A 26,049-nucleotide genomic window follows, 5' to 3' on the forward strand; every position below is an offset into this window, starting at 1 on the left:
ATCGTCAAAGTATATACAGTTACAAAATAAATGCAGCCATAGGCCTAAAACTAATGTATACATATGTGAAAAGACAATACGCATCGTAAACCGAGGAATTAATCATCTATGAAAAATGTATATGTAAAGGCGTTTATTTGACGGGCCAGGATATCCACAAAAAGTGGTCTTATTACTGTTTTGTAGTGTTTCAATATACTATTATGTCTGTGTGACAGTATGATCCAATCAGTGCCCCAACAATCTTCAATTCGGAAAAGAACGCATTTGCACATACAAGAGTTTATATCTGATACCCCTTGGCTATTTGCCATAGCACAGTGAAGTAGGGGGAGGTAAACCCGTCTAGTTCGATGACCACAAAGAACCGAACGATAGCTTTTATTGTTCTCGAACCATCGTTCCGTTGTATCATCTGTGAACGAGAGTTACCTACGGGACAACATTCTAATGACATGTATGACCCTACATTTAACGTTATTTGAAATACGGCACACCCTACGTTCCGACCTCTTTGGTGGCCTAATGGTTAGAGCGTCCTCCTCGATGTCGGGAGACCCAGGGATCAAACCCGCATCGGGTCATACCAAAGACTTTAAAAATAGTACTTACTGATGTTTCGCTTGGCGAGAAGTGGGAGCAAAGAAACATGACTGGTTTGTCCGGTATCATTATGATGTGACTGAGTGGGGTGTCATGCCTGGTGCCTTCGGCCAAGGAAAGTTATGCGGCCATCTGGAACTGCATACAGTCATACAATATTCCACTTTCCATAATTATGAATTATACTGTCGTTTGCTCAGAAAACCACGGTACAAGACTCTTGACAAGAATATGGCCTACTGCAATTCAAGCGAATCACCTAAGATGATGTTTCCAACAAAGACATCGAGTTTTATATAAGGATAAACTACACCGCAACAGTAAAAGAATGAATATCATTTCTCTCCTGAAGTCATGATCAGTTTTGTCAACCTAATGGAACCAATCAATGTGTACGATTTTTTTTCTCCTATTACAGGTGGGCCCTACTTTGTTATTGTGCTCATGGAGAAATAAGGTCCAGTATTCAAGCTTACAAAGTAACCACAGAGAACATATGAGCCCTTTTTAAACAAACTGGGACGACATGTGTAGGATGAAATGTTTCCCTATTTTGGTCAATAACAGCTCAGTATGTATCAAAGATAGTTTTAGGTGGGGACTAGTACAACTGCCTTATACGGATGAATCGTGGATAAGCAGTGTTTAATGTGAATAGGGTTGAGCTCAGTGAAACATGTCGATATTCTGACGTAGAAGGAGAGCGTGGGATACCAGACTGTATCTCACTGGAACCAACCAATCAGCATTAAGAATAACGCGGTGAATTGATCCCAAATTTCCACTCATTGATGATATTTGCAAACACACACTTTTTCTGCCGTAGTTGCCTATCTTGTTCATGAAGTTACGATCAGTACGTTTAACAATCCCGCCCTGATTCAAGTGCACCTTTGTTCAGCAAGAGAATGGGATAAAGTTTCCTGGCTAAAACGGAGTAAAGCATGATTGGCAAATAAGCACTGTTGTCAGACATGGCTAGATGAGTATGTGCGATCATAACTTGATCGTTTCAGAAACATCCCTTGGGTAGCTAACAAACTGACAGACACTTTTCAGGATATACTAAAAATTGCTTGACTATCATATGTGCAGGCCCATTAAATTCTTCATTGATCGGCAAAATCTGTGGGGTTTTTGAGCTGTAGCCTGGTTCTGAAGTGTTAAAAGGTATTGGCTCGCCTCTTGAGCGTAGAGAGCCTAAGGGGTTGGGACAATGAGTGAGACGGTGGGCGATAGGTGAGCGAGGCTGTCAGATTGGCTATCAATGACAGAGACGAGCGATCCGCCCACCTTTGGCATTATGCGCGATTTCATCGGTCCAATCATCGACACTAATATATTAATGAAGCCCCCCACCCCGCTAAGGAAGGTTGCAGGATAATTCACGTGTTTCGTTTCCAGGAGCGTGCTATCAGCGCCCTTCCCCACCCCACTTACACACACACGGTGAATAAAGTCATCTAGATAAGTCCCAGTCTTCGCATTCCCGCTCGCAGAACGATTCCCGCACAGGTTGTACCTGGCTGATGCTTAACCCTTTAGCGCGTTGGTCAAAGCCAAAGGTGACGCCGGAGGAAAAGATTACGGTAGATGACTGAGCTAACCCTTACAGAGTACGCACCACTCTAGTCACCAAAAAGCCTGGCTGAGGAAAGCATTTCAATAAGAAAAGAAAAAAAAAGCTCATCACTGCAACGATAAGATAGTGTGGCATCTCTTTTACATCTTTAGCTGGTTTTTGAAAACTGTCCACAGCGAACAAGGTTAAAACTCTTCAAAATTTTTTTCTGTGATTTCCTCTGTGTGCCGTTTTTTGTTTGTATCCTAATCGGCCTTGAGGAAGTAGGCGATCGACAGGCGGGTAGAACAGAGTGACAACTGACGGAGCAACTCAGGAGGTTGACATACGGAGATATACGGGACTCAGGTAAGCTTTTAGATGCAGTATATCGTTATTTTTGTAAACAATTCATGTCAGATTTCAGGGGCGCGTCTGTTACCTGCTGTTTACCGCCTGTTAAAATACTTTACGAATATGATTGGCTTCAATAACTGTTTGGTGTCGTAAATGTAGGTATCTGTTTTTATGACTACTTAATTCTGCTAATGTCAGGTTGATATAAGGTGTCTAAATTGTTACTTTTTAAGCAGTTACATGAAAAGCTAGAATAAAACCCTAACTGAGGTAAATCGACAAGAGACCGGGTTTCACCGGTTGCATGGGATCATTGTCATGTATCACACCCTGGTGACTGTTCTGGTATTACTCTCCATGCTCTTGTCTTTGGTATTATAATATGATTTCCACAGTTTGTACCGGCTGCCTTCGGTGAGAAGAAGGATTTATGAATATGGATCTAGTTAAGATTGTGGACCCAGAATGCGTTGTTGCTGAAAAACCTTAGTTAAAGAGACCTACACTCCACGCCCGCAGGTCGATCGGCTCGTGGACATCAATTTCCTCTCGCATGTCTCAGAATTGCTTAATGCTCCCGCTGTCTTCCTGTATGCCGTTTACTTTAATGTTATAAGTTATAATAAAACTATACAATGACGGAATGGATGTCAGTATTATAAGCGTTACTAGATCTGTATATATGGCCAATTTATCACATTTATTCATTCGTCTCGTGGTTCCTGTCGTGGTTTTCATTTACTGTGCTCCTACAGAACAGTTGAGTGGACGGCGTTGTCCATAGCCTCCTCGGTCTGTGACCGTCACAATGGAGCCATCCAGGATGACTTATCACATTTATACAATGTTTCCCTACATCACATACATTAATATACTTGTGCGTTCCTCGCCTTGCTACATTACTACACATACCGTGACATATGTCTCACTCTTCAATCATATTCTGCACCACAAATCCTTCTGCCTTAACCGTTTTAAATATAACAAATATTACAATGTATATTAACATGTAAATAATTCATTTTTTTCTGTTTTTGGATAAATTTGCATAATGTGACCTACCCACGCTAATGATAGGCCTACTCCAGAAAAGAACAGAGCTTTAACCAAAAGTTTGTGACTATGATATAAAAGTCTAAAAAATGTATTGTTTAAGGGTATGTGAACTGGAAGAAGCGTCACAAGTTGTTATCACGACTATATCTTTGTAAAAGACTATAGTGGTTCCGTTTTGCCACTAAAGCCATTCATGTCTAAAAGGAAAGGCCGCCAATCCTCATTAATTAGCCGACATATCTACAAGAAGAATTGATTTAGCACTTTACATCGGTAAATGGATTTAGCTTTATATTCTTTTTGCTTTTTAGCTTTCGTAAAAATTGGAAAGCTGGTCTGACTTTTTGTGCCTTTAGTTACAAACACATGTGCCAAAACCAGCATCGATCCCTCGACTGTGCGTTGATGCTTCTGATAACGAAACGTGTTACTTTGTGATATGAAACAAGATCAAAGAAATGTTATATTTAAAGATCATTTTTTTAAGTTTGAATGTGATGTCTTCAAAACGTTTCTATGGCTTGAGTATACAAAGGCCAAAAATGATACTGATTGCCCAGAGCGAATTTAAAACAAGATGAAAAGGAAATTAAAATCTAATTACTCGATAGAGAGGTTTGACAAAGCTATTTACTCAGGATCCGCGCTAATATGAACAAAATAACATGTTGTGTGTTACAGGCAAGTAAGAAATGGAGAGAGAGAGAATAAAAACACAGGTTGAATAGTTAGTAATGTGTCCAATATAGTTAAGGGTAAATTGAGAGCATCAACGTGCAACTAAAGCGTTAAGTAAGAGTTCAACAAAATTGGCCTGTACGGCAATGGTTCGGTTGTTTAAGTGACGTGGTGTCGATTAGGGGCACCTTCTTATCCCTTAGCGAATTCGTTGTGATCCATAAGGCACCTCCACAAGTGGTAATTGACGGATCCCGGATTAGTGAGGTTTACCGTGACATATTGATACTGCCGTCCCCCATGATTTGTCCAGCTTTGGATGACGAGCCGTTTTATCTCTAACTCCATTAAATTGCTTACCATTGTTTAACAGAAGGCTTTGTCGACCAAACAGCCGTAAGACATTAAAGACACTCTCTGTCTACAGATGTTAATGAGAAGCTTAAGGACAAATTTGTACTTTTACCTGCGAAATACTTAAGGAAACTTACTTAAGGTAAATACATTCGATATTTACAAAATATCTGTTCAGATATGAATTTGAAAACGGTGAAAAACCTTTGTACTTAACAATTGTTTGCTAATTCTTAAAGAATTCATGATCATGTGATATGTTTGTTAGTAGATCAAATTCACCACTTTATTTTGTTAAACAAAGATTACTTTTTGGCACCACTGTTTGACGTCATCTATCGTTTCTACATCTACACATGTACACAGTCTAGCCCCACGAATACAGACAAAATATTGCATTGAAGCACACATTGTATTTTCATGTTGGGTGTTGATTATGGAGAGACCTATAGAACAAATGGGTAACACACCGTTTCTTTAATCCTTACAGCGAATGTAATCCCAGCTCTGAAAGATCTGTTAAAATATGAATTATGGCTTTTCAGTGCACTAAACACTGTCTGCGAATTTTTAAAGAATTCATGGTCATGTGATCGTTTTGTTGGTAGATCAAATTCATCGCTTTATTGTTGAAGATAATAAGCGTTTCTTTGTTAAGAATAAAACGGTGAATTTGTTCTACTAAAAACAAAGACAGAACTTGGCATGAAATAACATCCAGCCCTTGTCTTCATATACTGTTTTACAGTTTGGATCGCATATGCCTACGGGATAATACAAGCAACAAAAACATGAGTCTTCTCGTGACAGTTTTGTAAGTTTCTTGTTACTGCAGGAAAAACCAGGCACATTTAGCTTTCCTATGCATTTATCTTTGACATCAAATCGCCCTTAAATGAGAAAACAACAAAACGGTAATTTACAAATAAAGTAGGCCTAAATGTACATAAGCAAATATGTCGACTTATCAGTTGTGCATGTCTTAACTGATTTAACTGTCTGTAGTAGGTTATACAAGTCTTCCGTGCAGCGCCTGTGATGTGCAAAGAATAAAGACTAGCTATCAGTCACGCACCGTGTTCAAGACAATGACAATAACCTAAATGTATGATTGGTTGAAGAAGAAACATGGAGAAACCCAGAAAATGTTTTTTTTAAGAGCTATTATGCTCCTCTTTTTAATTGCTCAGTCCTGTGCCTGTTGAAAAGCTCTCTTGATGAGGATACGCTGTCGCGGATGCAAGTGTGATCATTTGTGCAATGAAACGTTCATTGAAAACCACCTGCCTCAACCAGTATTGTGTTCATACATATACACCAGTCATGCCAGTTCATCAGTAAATTGCCAAATTTGAGGTTTACCCAAACACTCCGAGTTCTTTCACTTAAAAAACCCATTAATCATTGTTTTATTTAAATGTTTCGTCAATGAGCATAAATGGATATTGTGGAAACTGATGTTGTGGTGTTCGACCAGAAGAGGGCGATCTAAACAGTGTCGAGTTGCTAGGAACTGTCAGAAGAGATTCTCATTAATGTATACATGTCCATGCGTAACATATAAATCCCAATAGTCATAGCCATTAAAAGAGCAGATATAGTTGTTTTTCTACAGCATATCGTAATTGTCTTACCACTATCTTAAAATGCATTCCTCATTCTTGATTTTGAAGCAAATTGTTATTATAGTGAACAATTTCCTAGCTTGACAGTTAAATTTGATTTGTTATAACAAGTCGCAGTGTAAAAGTTGGCTTCTTATTAAGGCCTGTGGTTTGTAATTTTTAATACTTAGGAAACGCATCTGAGGAAGATGCTTGTCTGTAGTCATGTACATCTAGGCCTATCCTTGGGAACTAGTCCCCGCTGAGCCGAGGATTTGGTATGGATGCCGAACAGCGAACTTAGTAGCCTAACGCCTTGCCCATTTACGGCTCCTTTGTTAGCTGGCCCACACATTTACCAATTAAGAATCACTGTTATTTCGGCCTGAGTTGCTTAGTGAGCGTATTGTTAGTCATGTCTGAGCTTAATCTGTTAAACGTTAAGCCGTGGTGCGTGCCGAGGTGTTAATAGGCAGTTCCACGTCACCCATTCCTTCGCACGGGATGACACAGAAGAATGTTCCCAGCCGCTATACGACTGGCCGGGATGCAAGTGTCCAGTCTGTCTCGCCTCCATCGAGACAATAGACCCGGCGCGCACAAGCTGCCGGACTACGTCATTGAGTCCAGCGACAAATTAACAACTTAACAACTGCAGTTTAGTTAGTCGATTGTTGGTAGTTATGGTAACAGACATATGCTCAATGTAGACAGCAATATAATTAGCTATATCGTCATGAAAGCCATCGACTTAGCATTAGCTTTTGGTCTAAATATCAAAATGTTCCTCCGGAACCGAATTCCTACATCTAGTGCTCGGTTAGGTCTTGAGTATTCTTAAAGCCATCAGAATTTTACTGTAAAAATGTGCAACAGGTTTTCCTGAAAACTTCCGCGCATGCACATTACCCTATTCACTGTTTTACTACAGTAGCTTTATAGATTTCTATTCCGGATCAAGGTTTTGGATTACAGTTTTGTATCACATAAGATGAAGTATGAGTGTGGAATAACTACAGTTCCCTTCAATCCAAGTGGAGAACTGCCCCGAGTCAATGTCCACTTAACCTAGATATGAAAGCAATTTTGGCGATCATTCTACTTCTTTGGTATCCAAACCACATGTTTTCTCGTACACCATTTCGTCGTCGCCTGAGCATTGAACTTGGGTAATTCTAATCTACAGTACTGAATTCGCAGGCATGAACAGGTAACCATTCTAATAGACAGTATTACATTGCAGGCATTAACAGTTAACTACTAGTATTCTAATACACAATATTACATTTGCAGGCATTAAGAGTTAACTATTATATCACACAATTTTATATATGCAGGCATTAACAGTTAATTATTCTAATACACAAACTTACATTTGCAGACATTAACAGTTAATTATTCTAATACACAATATAACATTTGCAGGCATTAACAGTTAACTGTTCTAATACACAATATTACATTGCAGGCATTAACAGTTAACTACTAGTATTCTAATACACAATATTCCAATTGCAGGCATTAACAGTTAACTATTCTGTTAGACAATTTTATATATGCAGGCATTAATAGTTAATTATTCTAATACACAAACTTACATTTGCAGACATTAACAGTTAATTATTCTAATACACAATATAACATTTGCAGGCATTAACAGTTAACTGTTCTAATACACAATATTACATTGTAGGCATTAACAGTTAACTACTAGTATTCTAATACACAATATTATATTTGCAGGCATTAACAGTTAACTATTCTGTTAGACAATTTTATATATGCAGGCATTAACAGTTAATTATTCTAATACACAAACTTACATTTGCAGGCATTAACAGTTAACTATTCTGAAATTCTTATATTGTGACATTCGAATTACATAATAAGACATGTTAAATGGACTCTAACAGTTCTAATTTACTTATTTATACTAATGAAATATTTTATTCCGGAAGTCATCAGAACGCATTGTACCGCATTCTCACAAGACTATTGCCATGCACAGTGTCGTGATATTGCAAACATAAAATGAGAACTATTTTTATTATGTTGAGCATATATCACTGCTTACATCATCCCAGCTTAATTAAATGTTGAAATGAAATGTTAGGTTCACCGTATCATTACAGTGTCGCGTATTTGATCGATGTTATTGAATACTGCTCTTTCTGGTTTAAATCATACATTTTCCCCCAAAAGATTATATCTATATATCAAAGAGAATTGAAACAGGGAGAATTCGGGTAAATTCTCCACAAATGACCAGAGTAGTGATGATGTGGGAAGAGTGTGGCTAAGCGGCCCGGGTCTGTAGCCCGGCAGCACTAATGCCCCTGGACAAGCTGGGCGTCTGTGCTGAAAGACTTCACAACTTACAACCGTCAAATGTCTTATTGATCAAACATTGATTGTCCGTAACCTTTCCTTCATACTGCCTTTGTCTATTATTGTAGACTGAAGTTCGTTAAGCAAGCTAACTTCTCACGCATTGTGGACTGTGTTTATGATGTCCCGCTGGGTGAGATCATGGCTCTGTCCTCTTGCTTAAACACCAACTGTACATGCCCTAGCATTTTCACTGCCAAGCTTTGGCAAATCGGGTGCCTGTCAGTAACAATTAATCTCGCCTGACATATGCTGACGACACTTTGGCTTGTCTTAGCTAATACGGGAGGATCGCTGGAAGCGCTGCAGGGTCTGCCGAAGCCGGGTGCCGTCCACGTCAGCAGTGCCGCCAGCGTAGCGCGGTTTAACTAAGGCGCTGACATATGGCACCTCGCTGGCTAAACGTAAACTAAGGCCAAATCCATTACTTGTTCGGTTTTTTTTTCTGTTTCTGTTTATTTTTACTATTTTCCCCAACTTTGTTGATTTTTTAGTGTGGAAGAACACGCAAAAGTAGCATCATTACTTTCTGTGTTGCTTTCAGTAAGAGTAATAGATCCATTCTCCTGCTCCTCAACAAGGCCCAAATAATAACTAAGGTTGAATGGGAAGCAGGTTTAGGAGATGTCTAGTATCATTTTACCATCATTTAAGGCATCCTGTTTGTATAAACGCGATTTGTCCTTGTTTTATCCAATTGCTAATGTCATAAAAAGCTGAGCTCTGAAAGAAACATTTGCGGATGAAAATAAAATTATCTTTTAATAATAGCAAATATTTCAATATTTCAATGTCGAATCAATCGTTCATGTCATGTGCATGCAAGCGTATGCTCTGCGTTACATGACGTGTCTACGTTTAAGCAGTTGTTGAATTTTACAAATGAATTTATCCTGACATTGCCTTATCTTAGTGACAACCCGCTTTGGAATGAACATTGAATAAGTTGCAAATTCTGCCCGCTACATAGAAGTGATTGCCGATACTTACTGATCACTATTGCATCATAATTCATGTCCGCTATTCGACGATCACTTCAGGTATGTTTACTTTCAGCGTGTGTCATTCTTTCGTATTGACAATGTGATCGATGTAGTCACAAAACAAATGTGTTAAATGATTTCGGCAATGAAACAAAGAAAATCACTTTTTATAACACCTTCTTACCTCATAATAACTGCGGGGAAAATGGCGAATGAATTTCTGTTTGTCCTCAAACCAGAAGTGACAGAAGTGACGTCAGTAACACTGTTCCCGACGTTTTGTTAAGTGTAGCAGATCTGCATAGATTGATAACGTCATGAGTTTTGCGAAGCCGTGAAATTCGCTAGCAGTGGTTTACAGAATTATTTTTATTATTATTATTATTTTTTTATTATTATTTTTACATCTTGCGTAATGATATTTTAAGAATGCTGCATAATTATTCTATTGGTTCACCGGGAATCATCGATACAAATATTCGTTACTTCAAAAAATGGCCGCGCTCATTTCTGTCCATAATTCGGGGCAAAGACATTCAACAGCTATCATTGAAGTGTTATTTCACAAATAACTGGTCTGTTAGGAAAATGTCGGTTTCTTGTAAATACAAGCCCGTGACCCCTTGTAGGGAATAGCCGTGTAGAGTATCGGCTGTAGAGAAGGCCTCAACGTCACCAGGTTGATGGTCAGTAGCTGTTAATTAGCTAGATTGTGCCCGGTGTTTCCACATCGGTGTGTTTACTAGAAAACATTTCACAGGCAATAAGGGACTCGCAAGACTACACTTCCGGAAACAGACGACAGTAGCTGCCTGATGGCGAATGACAGACACCTGTCTTCCCAATTAAGCTTTACTTTTGCAATCCTAATTTTTTTTTTGCCATTTGAACCAGACTCCCTCTGCGCTGACTGGAAGCTTTCAAACCATCACCTATGCCTTGAGCTTACATGTCTGCGGCTGTCTTAGCCCATTAGTCATCAGTGACCGTCGAGGGTTGCTGGTCGCCTTGTCGTCTATTTGCTAATTGCGCCATGTAATTGAACATTAACCAGCATGCATAGATTACTGGTTGTGTGCTCTAATTTCACGGTAATGTCTCCCGTTAGTGAACATTTGAATTCGAATAATTTATGGAAAAACTGTGATTCGTCCGTTTTGAGTCGCTTATACACTGTCAATCGCGGGGTTATAGTTAAATAGCTAGAACCAAAATATATGGTAGACTAGACTACTTGTAGAGTGTAATGGTATTGTATCTACCAGTGATTGCTAGACTAAGTTAATTCTTGTGTTGGGTGGTGGTGTACTATTTCAGGCCCTAACTGCAAGCTATCGTTGCTTTGCTAGACTAAGTTAAATCTTGTGTGGCGTGATCGTTTCCTATTACCCTATTTTAGGTCCTAACTACATATTACCGTTGCTTTGCTTGGCTAAGTTAATTCCTGTGTGGCGTGTTGGCTCTCAGATCTTTGGAACACAGAATTTGATAGCATTTATCTCACTTGTCATATTCGTTTGTTTGTGATTGTAGACATCGTCAAATATTCTCAAATATATACATTTCAGGCATAGTTAGTATTACTGTTTTCTTTTCTTTAACGGTATAGTGTGGTGTGATGGTACGGTGTTGGTTCATCTGTATGAAAACTACCAGAATGTGGTATTGTGTGGTGGTATCCAGCTATGACTCTTTTGCACCGTGAGCTTATATGGCGTGGTACAAGGCAATTTCATAAATTCCAATAAGGGATACGATGTGAGTATTACATTGTGGGCCAAAGTGCTTATACTTACCTTTTAATATTTATGGCTTATCAGATGAATATGGCCACCACTACTTCCGGTCATGTGCAGATGTTTCTTATTGCATTCAGGCCTAACGGGTTTTTGGAAGGAAAACTTGGAAAGATTTGGAGAAACGCTTTGATAAGGCTTCCCCGAAGGTCGGGCTAATATGATTACCTGGCTGTCAGCTATGACCCTTTTGGGCCGTGAGCTTATATGGCGTGGTACAAGGCAATTTCATAAATTCCAATAAGGGATGCGATGTGAGTATTACATTGTGGGTCAAAATGCTTATACTTACCTTTTAATGCTGCACTGGGTACTGGCACGGTAAGCGTGGTGGCACAGTAGGTTGCTTTTGCAGTGAGAGCTGAGGTGACGTTGCATCAGGAAATAACACGCATTATTGAAGGATACAGTGGTGTGATATCTTGCAATTGTGCTGTGTGGTGGTATACAGCGGTACAAGTGGTGGGCACTGAACTGTGTGATGGGATGGCATGATTCTGTGGTACTGTGCGTGGAACACTATGATAGTGACATAGCCTTTGTTACAGTGTGCACACTGCCCATGGCACAGCTCCATGTCCTTGTACACGCTCGTTACCCTTATGACAACCAAATCCATTTGCGTTAAGCTGTCTGTATTTATTAACGTTTAAACTGTCAGGACAAAGTAAGTAGCTTTGATAGTGATTTCATGGATGCTAACCCATTACTCCGGACTAACAGTCTTCCTTTCGTAGAGCCATAAAGATATTTAGTCTCGTAGAATCCAGATCATTAATTAAGAAACACCATCAAGGACCGGAGTTGAGGCACCAATTATTATTGACACGCTCCACAATGTTACGTACAAGTTAAGTTTGTTTGTTGCGGCGAATGAAAGTTTTGAAATTAGGAACCGATTTTATCTTGAGAAGAATCGAGCATGGGCTGAAAATCAGACAATATGTCGATGGACGTCACTTATAATGCGACCCTTTACCAAAGCACGTCTGAGTAGAACAGAAGACGAGGAATTGGAATCCATTAGAATCCTCATAATACCGAAGAAACTGTTGACCGCTTTTAGCTAATATGCTTTTCCGTGTCTCGGCCATCTCCATCCTAGCCTCAATGAAATGGATATTTATTAACAAACATATCAGGCTGATGGTACGAGCTTTTGTGCGGCCAACATCGCTTAACTCAATGACAAAGTAAAAAGGCTCTGTGTACAGACTTTGGCGTGCAAAGAATAGGAGGTTGAGTGATTTTTAAATACCCCGCTTCCCAGCTTGGAGAATGGTGGGTTTAACGGTGGTGCTAAAGGTTCTCTCTCATAACTGTCGTGCTCAGAGGAGTTTTATTGCCAATTTGCGCGTCACAGGACATTTGGTTAACGCAGACGGATCCATTATGTCATTATAATTTTAACCGAAATGTCCAGTATACGTGAGGATCACTCGGTAGCAGCTGGCAGCAGAGGGCGGGTGGTCATGCCTCCCACACTGGATAACATGTGTTTGTTCAGCCCCCTTCACCCGCCTTAAGAGCACTACTGGGTCACTGACGAGATACCATAATCCCTATAACATAAAAACACGTCGCGTTGAAAATCAATCCCAATGGCAATAAAAGAGAGGATAAACACATAAAACATCAAAAACGTCCTGAACTGGTAGTCCAAGAGTTGTTAGAAAGGTAGGTCAGTTTGTGAAAAACATTCCCGGGAATAAAACTATAAGAGATAGTTGATACTTTTCACATAGCTACTACACCGCCCCTATATTTAACTTCCTTTGATTATCTCAGTATGGATAACTGCCGTATAAGTCTTTAACACACGAAGGGAGCGTGTGTATATCAGAATGTATTGTAGGCATTCAACAGAATAGACCTTCATCTAAGCAGACGACTTTCTCCAACATGATACACAGGGTTGCATTCTCTGTTTGCCCTTTTGACGTATCATTGTCATATACACTTCATTTTTCTGATAAACGATGAAACAAAGATAATTAATCTTTAGTTATTTGTGGCTTATCAGATGAATATGGCCACCACTACTTCCGGTCATGTGCAAATGTTTCTTATTGCATTCAGGCCTAAGGGGTTTTTGGAAGGAAAACTTGGAAAGATTTGGAGAAACGCTTTGATAAGGCTTCCCCGAAGGTCGGGCTAATATGATTACCGGGCTGTCTTATCACACAGTACTTCGGGATATCATTTCTAAGGACATTTGTATTCTTGCATCTGCATCATTAGTTAACACTACACAATGCGTCCGGTCTTGCGTAGTTTTGGGCTTTTACTGTGTTCCTCTTTTCTTTAATCTTTAGGATGAATTGGTTACGCTCGTAGTACACATTGCGTGTGGTATACTGTAAAGTAAACCGGTGAATTTCAACGTTAAAAATCAGTCATGTAGTCCCAACGTCTGGATACTCCAAGAACCTACAGCCGAACAAGTAGATTAGCGGGTTTATGACGTCACGAATAACTGAAAGTACTTGTACGGGGAAAACAAATCGCCATATCAACCAAGGCAGTAGTACATCCTGTTTTTTCGACGGATTTTCAGTTTCAAGCTAATGATGTTATAAATAGCTGGAAATTACTCTGCAATCATTACACGACATGTCCATGTCCTGTAGCAATTCACCCCAATCAAATTGTTGCATAACAAAGCTCTTCTCTTTGATTTTACATTCGACGGATGTGATTTTAAACATGTTGTCAGTAGTGATACGTTGATTAATCTCGGATAAATGTTAGATAGCGAATAATACCTGACAAATATTTCGCAAAAGAACAGGTAGATTTAAGGAATAATGGGGCTTCCAAGAAAGTTATTGTTTCAGCGGGCCTTTGGTGTGTAATACCCTCGACACTGTCTATTTGGTTTATGAAGCCCATCGCAAAATTAAGCATTTTACTGCGCTTAATAAAACATGTGAATAGCATATAATATAGTTAGGTAAGGTAGAGTCATGTATAGTCAAAAGAGATAGTTGAAAACGTTTTGCTATGTACATCTGTTTCCTTTCCGTGTCCCTCGCTGGCTCATACAGTCAACACAATTACTTTCTGAGACTGTCGGATCAGCGATGTCACTTGTTCGAATTTCGCTTTCCACATAATACTCAAAAGTCTACCGACAGAGATGATAACAAGTATCACTATAGACCCCTGAGTAACAAGTAACAGTACGGACCTGAGTGGTGCAATCATCAAGCTGATGAAAAGTAACACTGTAGACCTCAGTGGTGCAATCATCAAGCTGATAACAAGTAACACTATAGAAATCAGAGGTACACTGACAGAAATGATAAGTAACATTATAGACCTCAGTGGTGCAATCATCAAGCTCATAACATGTAACTCTATAGTCCTTAGTGGCGCAATCATAAAGCTGATAACATGTAACACTATAGACATTCGTGATCTACTGACAGAAGCTCATAACGTGTAACTCTATAGACCTCAGTGGTGCAATCGTCAAGCTACTGGAAACCGTTTTCTTGACATAGTTTGTTTATATTTAACGTGAAGAAATTTCTAGCGCTTAGTGATTCCGAAGTAACCAACTCCGCTCGAAAGGCAAATCGGACACAGTACTGGCAAAACTCGTCTGAATCTATGCGTTGAAACAGACATTCGAATACCAGCCGTCTACCAAATAAGAACGTTCCGGGTCAATAATCGAAAGGCCAATTCCCAAAACGACGTTTAACACAAATTACCAAAGAAAGTACAGACAGTACGAAAATAGGACAGAATCATACAGAGAGAACCGTCAACAATTTTCAGTGATGTGGAAAAGACACAAGGTATGTTCTAGGCGACTGAGTGAAATCTTGCTAGAATATCAGTTGTCGATAACAAAATGTGTGTCTCAGTTGCTCTTTGATTGCAACTGTTTATATATCCAAGGTGGCGATCTAATTCAACACGATGAATATACAATCCCGGGTTAGGTAGATCATGAATCCGAGCGCCAGAGATTCTGAACGCTCTGTCCATGTTTACTTATAACTGAATTGTACTCATTGCAAAACTTAAGAATGAATGCTGTCTACATTGGAAGCCGTGTGTTTTTCCCTTTATCATTCTCGTATTTTCCATTGACCATTTGGTGACGACTCGGGTTGTACGTTGTGTTTACTAATGGTTTACCTCTCTTCCTTCACATGGATTTTTCAGAACAGTAAACTAGCTGATGGCAAGACCATACAATCTGGCTTTCAGTGGCTTCCTTCCCGGAAAGCCATTTTACTCCCTGTAAAAAAGGCGATAGGCATATCTAGTCTAAGTACCAGAGTTGTAAATGATTTCATCTTCTGCACATCACTTATCATTATCCGCACGCTCTAAATTTCTTCCACCATCATAAACGCTTTAAACCTTATAACAAGGTATTTTAGCCTAAATTAAATAGAGATCCTTGATAGAGGTAAACCTTCTCGGAGCCTAAAAGACGTAGTGATATGCTTAGCCAAAAAAGTGTCGTTAAACAAAACACAATAAAAACAAAGTCTGAGAGAAAACATTTTTTTTTATTTGTTAAATTCAATCATATGCGATTGTCTTAAAAACAATCGAAAGACACACTCATTGTAAAATCCGACCAGAGGTGGAGAAAGCAATCAGAGGTGAACTGGTGTGTTTATGAATACGGGTAATTTTGTTCAAAGACGACATTTTATTTCTCCATTACATTCATGTGGAGATTATTTTCTTTGATGTCGTCTATATTGTTTGACACCGGAAGGGAGGGTACAGTATTTATGTTCATAAAGCAAATAATTCACCTAAAATGTCTCCTTACCACCATATCCACATATTCTGACGAATTACAGAAATCATAGTAATTACCTGCAAACCGCGTAAAACTGTCAAAATACCTCTCATTACGCACGTCACGTTCTAACATAGCTGAGTTAAAGGTCATGATGAGATCATATTTGTGATCAATATCAAAGACTGACAACAGCGAAATTCTGCTCAGTAATAAAGCTGTTACCTGTAAAGGTTCATGGCTAACATGGAGACATAGATGCGATGGCCCCATTCTGTTAACAATTAATCGGTTTTTTATTTCAAGGATGATGTTTGCTATTTCTGGCAAGGAAAGAAGATACAAAACTCTATATTGTGTTTTACGAACACTCAAATTGTTCGCAGTAAGAAGACTGCTTTACCTGCCTTCATAGAAAGTTTGTATGTATTCTGGAATTTAACGCCAGCGTATTTATATCGCTGTCTCACTGTCCTGGAAAGGACTGAATAGAAGGCACTCTACAGGGTGTTCACGCTTGACCTTTAGTGTTATATAGTTAGCGCCGTATAAAGTGGCTAGCGTATATACTTTCAAGGAGAAGAAAATTCGCTCTTTAAGGACATATCGAACGCTTCCAAATGTGTCAAAATTTCAACGTTTCAATATTATTTTCGCTCTCATCGTTACATGATATACCGTTAACCATTACTTAATGGTGACAGTAGTATATGTGAAGATGGAACTGGGCATGCCTAAGTATTGCATCTCCGTCTGTGACGAACTCCATTCGAGTTGAGTAAACCGTTTATCTTGTTCAGATGATTAGCTGAAGGCTTTCTCTAGCCGCCTAATTTACACTGGATATTGTGTGCTGATAGCTGGGTGGCCGTCCTTTCCGGTCAGCGCTCTTGTGTTGATCATCGCTAACGCAGGTGTTCAAACGTTTTTCCACCAATCAGTGTCTTCTTTTCACACAAAGCTGTACGATGCAGAGCCAGCTGGAAAGTTGATTGCCTATATATATGATCATGTATGATCTGTATATATATATATATATATATATAACCTCAGTGGATGGTATATATGTGTAGACTAAATGAATGGCATTACACCATCTCTGCAGTATTACCGGCGGTCTTGATTGGTTGATCTACGGGGGACTCTATCAGCATAGATGTATTTATGTACATCATCAATAGGCCAGTGTGGGTATGACTTTATCAGCATAGGTGTATTTGTGTACAACATCAATAGACTGATGTCGGTATGACTCTATCTGCATAGATGTATTTATGTACATCATCAATAGGCTGATGTAGATATGAATCTATCAGCATAGATGTATTTATGTACATCAATAGTCTGATGTAGGGGTGACTCTATCCGTGTATATGTATTTATGTAAAACATCAACAGGCTGATGTAGGGGTGACTCTATCAGTATCATGTATTCATGTACGACATCAATAGGCCGATGTAGGTATGGCTCTATCAGTATAGCTTTGTTTATATACAACCTCAGTGGGTGGATGTACAGTTGACTCTATCTGTGTATTATAAACATTACTGTATTCCTCTGCTGAAAACGAGGTTCAATCCCACTTAAAAACAGAAATAATAGATAATAACCTCCAAGGGGGCAGGGGGCAGAATCATGTTATCTATTAGCAACTGTGATGCTGTATATGTTCATAAAAGTGCCGGTAGATGGATTACTTAGCAGTCAATCGAGCAGTGCGCGCTGCATGGGTCATTTGGTGCCTTGCGTAGTAGCCTGGGATGTTTGCCTTGTCCAAGCATTAGACATTGACTCGTGCTAACAGAGGCGTGTTAAATTCTCATTACACGCTACCGTTATCATCTCAGGTACGTTAATACAATGTTTGATGTCCACTTCACGTCGACCCAGATACGAGTAAACGGAAATAAATCCCCTTTTGCGCGGAGAGTTCCTGTTTTTCCGCAAAACATTATTCTGCTGAACGAGTCTATGTCTGTAGCCTTTCTTGTTCTCCGCTGTTTCGCTTACCTCCCGAGAGCATTCCGTTGACACAAGCCAAGTCACTGCTCTGAAAGCCTAGTCTCTTAAAGACGCGATTGCCATTAGTTCAGAGGCTGTGATGAGCTTCTTTATGTCATACGCCATTTCCATAACATTCTTCATAATACTGTTAGCATGTGAGCTCAATCCAGTGGTTTTAAATCTATGGAAACACACAGTTACTAGTTTTACAATTAAAAGGCTTTGGGTAGCAACAATTATTAAAGTCAAAAAAGGCATTTTAAAAAACTGTACTGGATTAAGCCTGTGTATCTGACGCATGATATGGACGCCGATGTTCAAGCTATTAAAGTAAATGTGCAAACCGTCATGTCTGATGCAGAGACTACAATAATGCATAAATAAACAGGTATGTTTTCCTTCTGCTGCACGTCAGAGAAGCATTCCTCCTTCTTTCTACAGCCCACTCCACCACGTTCACATACGATTCGCTCGTTGTTCCACAGATAGTTTCGTGACACTTACTCTCAAAAAAATAATCCGTTAAACGGAAAGTTTGTTGTCTGCGAGATGCTAGAATGTTTTCCGTTATTGCAGCAGATTATTCTAATAAATACATTCCGTTATTGCAGCGGATAATACAGCGCAAATATTCTGTGAATTCAACATAAGAATTCCATTAGACCAACTGGACATTATGTTGAATATATCACAGTATTATGTTTGAATAACAGTATATTCCAGTACCACTCCGACAACATTCGATTAAAACTGACAAATTATTTTTTGAGTGTTTAGGTGTTACAAGAGGATCAGTGAGGAAATGTTGACAGTACAACGGTGTTTTTGAAGCCAATTAAATGTCTAATATGCCCGACGGTCACGTGTTCATCAAGGTCAATGTATGATAGCCATTATATGAAACCTTACATTGCTCGGCTTCTAATTGGTTATCGTTCTTTCTCAGATTTAGGTATAGATCTAATTTGAAATGAAACATGATTTCACGTTGTCTTTGAGGTAGTTCACTTCAAACAGGTTCCAAACCATATTCTTGTTTCTAGATTGGAAACAAGGGTACAACCACGTTGACTTGATCTGGGTTCGCCTAGTGTAAGCTGACTTAAACTTGTAACTAGATCTGATTAAAATCAACCAGGATGAATGTGACGGCGACTATAATCTTCACCTTGACCAGATTTACAGCCAAGTCGGATAATGCTCAGGTTGATTTTAGTGTGACCAAGGCTGATCCTGTTGCCCTTTTCTCTTTAGTCAGAGGGTTTCACTCGTAAGGTTTATAGCCAACATAATCCATCTGTAGTAACAAATCCTTGGCCAGAAATGTTGCAGAGCTCTGGCATGCTGCTTCACACGAACCCTTCTCACTTACAATATAATCATCACCTCGTAATTCCTCATATAAAGTAAGGATTAGGAATTTGCATTAAGCGCCCGGGGTATCTGCTTTTATACATGTACTGAAGTCATATCCCACAGCCGCTACCAATAGTCTTACTATAGTCGGATTCTGTAATACTGTCTTATAGCTTACTTCATCTGAATTACCGGCCCCGATGGCTCAGTTGGTAGAGGGTCCGTTTCGGGTCACATCTTAAAAAAAAGACCATAAAAGAGGAAATTTATCTTCCTCGCTTGGCGTTCAGGGTAAAGGGGAAGTGCCACGACTGGTTGACCCTTATCAGTATAATGCCTCAGGTGGGGGCCGCTTACTTGCCTGCAGTAAGTCGTCTCAGTGAAGCAGCACTAGATAAAAGAGCGGTGGAAATCCGCCCTATAACAAGGAGGCACATTACATGCACTCTAAGGACTCCTTCATCGTCATATGACTGAAAAATTGTTAATTACGACGTTAAACCCCAAGCACTATTCACTCAATACATCTGAAGTAGAACCGGCTTCTAGTTGGTCCCATGGTTAACAGAGCTCAGGCTTGAGTGTCATTCACAGTGGTCGTTCAGAACACAAATGGGTGAAATAGCCGTCTTTACTAAATGAGGAAGCAATAATTCGCCTGAGAGTAGGCTTCAGATCTAAATAGTTACTGGCAAGTCAGGATATGGGCTGGCTGGTAGATCTCACTTTTGTGAGTGTGATACATTTATAAGGCCCCTTCTTTAAACCCGTTCCGGTTCATACCAAAGATTTCTTTTTCTAAGATGGTACTTTTCTAAAATGGTTGCTGCCTCGCCTGGCAGTCAGCACTTAGCGGTAAGAGCAAGACTGGTTGGCCCGGTGTCAGTATAATGTCATGTCTGGTGTCTTTGACATGATATACTTTAGCACTGCGGCAGCGCTTTGGCCACATGGACTCGCCCTGCCATGAAAAGTCACCCCTAATGGCTCCTCGTCGTCATGTGACTGAAAAATTGTTAAGTACGACGTGAAAGCCCAAGCATGCATACATACATACAACAGGTCCCTTTTTTAGTTTCCCAATTTTTATTCGTTTATATTATTCATTTCACATTGTTGAAATTTGTTTGCAATCGAACCGAATTAACCCTACGCATAGATTTAGAGCGTATTTTGGGTCTGGGACATATGTGGCATACGAATATCGAAATCAATAGCACTTTCTTATTTTAACATTTCCTAATCATCAGTAAAGCCACGTTCACTCGTTGAATTCGAGAAGTGAATTGGAAATATGACAAGTCTCTTTCTTAAGCCGCGTTCAGACAATGCGATTTGTCGATGTTACAAACGCATGAAATAGCCTATGTCCTATTTCAGTTCAGCTAATCGAATTCGACAGGTCGACTAAACAATCGCCCTGTGCGAACACGGCTCAAGAGACGCAGAAATAATCATTTGAGAAATGCAAAGGAGTAGAAAAGACTTACAGAAAAGCGTAATGCAAACCTCATTATTTTCATTCTTATTGCTCTTCATTCTTGATATCACTTTTATTTATTTACAAAGCTGTGCAGTTTAACTCTCGATAATAGGTGCTACGAAAGTTTTTTTTTTTCTCATGTTGTTGTTGTTATCTGCAAAATCATTATGATGTAGAACACTGAAAATGAAGGCAAGAAAAGCTCTTCACTGGTACATTGCCCATTTATACATACCACCTTTATGTATGAGTCAAGTTTTGCCTTTTGTAAATCCGAAAAGTTACAGTTGATTCTAAACTCAACTGTAGGGCTTACAATCGATTGTAACTACGATCTCTTTGTTCATAGCTTTCATTCCTGACATTACCTCTTATATAGACTTGGGAAATGATGAGATCAGTTTTATGTCCAGACTTCCAGCAAACAAAACAGCACAATCCTATGGTTATGACCAATTCGTTAAGCTCTAACATCTGAAGGTGGTAAAACTGTTTAAGCCTTCTCCTGTTCTATATGTGTACTCGTTTTCTATTATTTGCCCAAGTGATCTCATTCACGCGCGGGCTGATCTCTCGAGATCTCACGAGAATAAGCTATCTCTTTGTAAACAGTTTAAGTGGGAGGAAGCATTGATCGGTGAAATCCGTCAGGTCTTTCACTGACGTTAGACTAGTGCGCTAAGAATTGTCTACCGTACAGCTTTTCCTCTGTAATATCAACGCTAATCCCTGTCATCTGTAAATATCCTCATATTGATCCCTACAGAAGTCTGGATATAAGCCTTGGAAACAAATCGTGTATCCCACAAACGTGGCACAATCCCTTAATATACTAATCTATCCAGAGCTTAACAAATTTGTGAGCACTTGGGATTCTTATTCTACCCTTACGCCTCAGGCCAGATTAGCTTCTTTTGACGGCATGGTTTATTTTTCCTGCAATATATCATTTTAATAAAGAGCACTTTCATAATGACAATAGTCTATAAACTGCACTCGTCCACTTCTCTTTAATACGAATTTGTCAGGTTTATCTATAAAAATTGTGTTGTTGTCACGGACTGTTCCATTTCTTATGCAGTGTATTTTATGTTATTTCTGCTCTGTGCAGTTTCCCCTCCTGCCTCATGCAGTACATTAGGCGTGTCCTGCCCTGTGCAGTTTCCCCTCCTGCCTCATGCAGTACATTAGGCGTGTCCTGCCCTGTGCAGTTTCCCCTCCTGCCTCATGCAGTACATTAGGCGTGTCCTGCTCTGTGCAGTTTCCCCTCCTGCCTCATGCAGTACATTAGGCGTGTCCTGCCCTGTGCAGTTTCCCCTCCTGCCTCATACAGTATATTGTGTATAACTTCTTCTCTGTGCATTTTTTCCTTCTGTCTCATGTAGTACATCAGACGTGACTTCTGCTGTGTGCAGTATCTCCTCCTGCTTCATACGGTACTTTAGGGATGACTTCTGTTCCTTGCAGTTCTTCATGATTTCTCAGAAAGTATATTTGGTGTGACTTCTGTTGTGCTCAGTTCCTCTTCATTTCCCATACAGTATAGCGGATGTTACTTCAGCTCTGTACAGTTTCTGCTCCTGCCTCTTACAGTACATTAGGTGTGACTTCATTTCTGTGCAGTTTCTCCTCGTTCCCCTTGTAGTGCATTTCGCGTGATCACTGCTCTTTCAGTTCAGGTTTCAGTGGTATATAACTCTTGTTCAGTAATCGAATTATATCTAGCTCTTGTTCAACAATATTAAAATTGGACTTGTATATCGTATTTATGTATATACTTATGAAGAAAGTAGGGCATGTTCTATATACATCAACTACGGCTTTGAACATTTATCATCTTTAATTCGATTAGCAGTTTATCAATAACACTGAGATATCTTATGACAAATTGAGAGTCACCAGTATAATGTTAATACCATGACATACGAGTGTAACTGAAATCCGTATAGGTCCTGAACATCATAAACCAGAGATACTACTCAAGCCTAATTCTTTATTTTTTACGCATGACGGTTGTTGTTCATTCCAAATACAGCCTATAATATAACTTATATCTTTACAGAAACATATGTTGTTGTCTTTTTTTATCAAAATATAGTATAAGCCTGCTAAGGTTATTTCTCTTGAATGAAAAACAAAGGTAAAATCCACAAACTGTTAGTTTGTGTTCATTCCAGATAATTCAGTGTGGGAAGTGTTTACTTAAGAAATCAGTACTTTATTCATTTACCTATTTCATTCTATGTAACAAGAAACCGGTGCAGTTTCTTCGACCCCAAGGATAATGTTTCTCTGCAGTTAGCTTAGAATCCATAGACGAAACACAATGATTAGATGGCAAGTGTTGCCTGTGGAATAGGATCTTCATGAATAACTGGTCATTCAATAAATACCCTAGGGGTACAAAAACAATAACAGACGGTACTCTGACTTTGCTTTATTTAAATGATCCCAGAAACAATAACAGATTTGGAATATATTAAATTTTGTTTTAATCACTGATAGAGCGATATAAAGCTGGAATGCTACATTTCATCTACACGTGTAGTTCACTATTTATTATTTATTGCTGTGGAAGTTGCATGCATATCCATAACAAACTCTTTAACGTTCACCACAGCAATGGCTTTTCTTCGTAGCACACCCATGGGATTTGCTTACCATATATTCTTGTTTAAACTCACTGCCATAGAGTTGGTGCCATGTGATAGCCAGTACAGTTTAAGACATATTCTGCTGGTATCTGCCCCCTTCCATCATCTGGCATGAAGGTCCAACAGCCTCTTCCACAAAGTCATTGTACGCTAAGTTGATTGTAACCAGCATGTTAAATGAACGGTAGTTACAATCAACTTTTCCTGCGACCGCTTTGTTAATGAGACTCTGCTCGTCCATTTTCATTGACGGCTGGTATAAGAATGTCTCTTTTGACGCTTAGATTTTGCATTCTTTTCATCTCTTAATGTAACGACAACACAGGATTTTGATTTATTTATTTATTTGTTTTATGCTTTACACCGTACTGAAGAATATTTCACTTATACGACGGCGGCCAGCATTAAGGTGGGAGGAAACCTCACAGTGCCCGGGGGAAACCCACGACCATCCGCATGTTCACAGTATTTTGAATAACTTCAGACCGCTTTTTGAGCATTTACGTACGCAATTGGAACAAAACCGTCATTCAGGTAAGTCCCCAACACGCCGCAATTCACTGGTTACGTGTGACCATTTGCCAACTACCACATTGTCGTCTATGCCTTCGTTCCACTCGCTATGCCTTTTATATTAGACAGTCGATCTCCAACTTTCGACTGCATCACCTGGAGCATCCATAACGGCAATCATGCTGCTTGCTTGTTTGGCACTCAGCACATGAAAATGGTCCTGTAAAAGTGGGCCAGGTGTTAGTATGATGTGACTGACACTTGGCTTAATGTCATGATGTTCACTGAAGCAGCATTGTAAACATGCAGGCATTGATACATTAAAACATCATCGCAATGTAGCAGAATAAAACATTTGTTGTGACGTCACTGTATTCAGAAATCGTAATTTATCGTTCAGGAAAGTACGGCAGCCGTACTTTCCTAAATTCGTGTCGCCATACATAAAAAATCAGAGCTATAACATATCCCCGTGTCATCTGCGCAGTTTAAGAAATCCTTTATTGTAATGCAACTGTTTAGAAGTGGGAATGAATGATTATGGCTTAACGCCACATCGGCAATATCTCAGCCATATCGTGGCGAATAGAAGTGGGAGAAAGACGTCGTAACTGTACATATCCTGGATACCAAAGTCCTCTGCGCTTGGCGCCTCGTACTTTCTTATCTAGGAATGTACACTTTTCCACATCACGGTGTAGAAAGCGCCGCTTACCACCAAACTATCATAAGAACTGAAGCCGTGGTGGTAAGGAAAGTTTGTAATGCCGCAAGATAGCAGGTAGAATATTATCCTAGCTGACGCTAGCATTGCGTGAAAATGTAAAAATAAGCAACCTACTGCTTTGTTTTGATTATTGAGAGGAACGCACAGGTAATATGTATTTATTTACATATTTATTCCACTGGGTTTTCTTCCTAGTACACTCACTTCCCTAGAATTTTTAACTTATATGTTTCGAGGTTCAGGTATTTGCTGGGAGGAAACCAGCATGAATCCGGAGAAAATCACCGGCCTTCGACAAATACCTGACAAACCGTCTGACACCACGCCTCAATTGAACTGACCAGTTCTCCGATACCAATTTCGCTATGTAGGCCTAATAAAAAAAAAGTAAATCCGGAATGAACACTGTGATCATTTTGCGATGTAGCCCTTGTTTTATGAGATTACATGGCATGCGCTTAGTTCAAACTTGGTGTCATTCAACTCTGTTGCCACTACGCTTGTCCTATATTGTACAGCTTCATTGGGATTCCGAGGCTACAGGATGAACGCAGATGGTCCGGTGGATAGCTATTAGAAATCTGCTGGCGATATGAGCGTGCCAATGTGCACACTGTGAAATGCAATCAGTTCACGGACACGGTTCGAACAATTCCACCAAACTAACAATAAATTATCCAAATAAATTCTCTTAGTATCCCCTGTGACCTGCAGGCGCCAGTGGCCACCACACATCACACAGTGGATATTCCATTCATTCTGTAGGCTTCAGAATTCGGCTTTTTCTTAACTGCTTCTCTCTGTTGGCTGTATTTGCATTCCCCATGGTATCCATTTGAAATCCAAACCAGCGCCCGTACGAAGTCTGAAGTATCACTCGTAGACTGCGAAGGGACGTTCCAAGTCCATAATCGTAAAACCCACGTGTACTGTTTACCGAAGGTGCAATTGCCCTTAATCACAACGCCTGTGTTTTGTTATTTATTTATTTATTTGATAGGTGTTTTACGACGTACTGAAGAACATTTCACTTATTCGCCGGGGGCCAGCATTCTGGCGGGAGGAAACCGGGCAAAGCCCGGGGGGAAACCCACGTCCATCCGCATGTTGCTGCAAAGACCCTCCCACTGTGTTTTGTCGAGATGAATTTACGGTAT

General features: G+C 39.6%; 1 protein-coding gene across 1 annotated transcript in view; it reads left to right on the forward strand.

Moving 5' to 3' along the window:
- The first annotated feature begins 2,107 nt into the window (after positions 1-2,107).
- Positions 2,108-26,049, forward strand: part of LOC135471629 (uncharacterized) — a 53,829-nt gene continuing 29,887 nt past the window's right edge. Inside the window, exon 1 of the mRNA XM_064750928.1 lies at positions 2,108-2,533. The gene's annotated coding sequence lies outside the window, so the exon portion shown is untranslated. The remainder of the gene's footprint in view (positions 2,534-26,049) is intronic.

This window comes from Liolophura sinensis, chromosome 7 (assembly GCF_032854445.1).
Source record: "Liolophura sinensis isolate JHLJ2023 chromosome 7, CUHK_Ljap_v2, whole genome shotgun sequence".
NCBI classification, from domain to species: domain Eukaryota; kingdom Metazoa; phylum Mollusca; class Polyplacophora; order Chitonida; family Chitonidae; genus Liolophura; species Liolophura sinensis.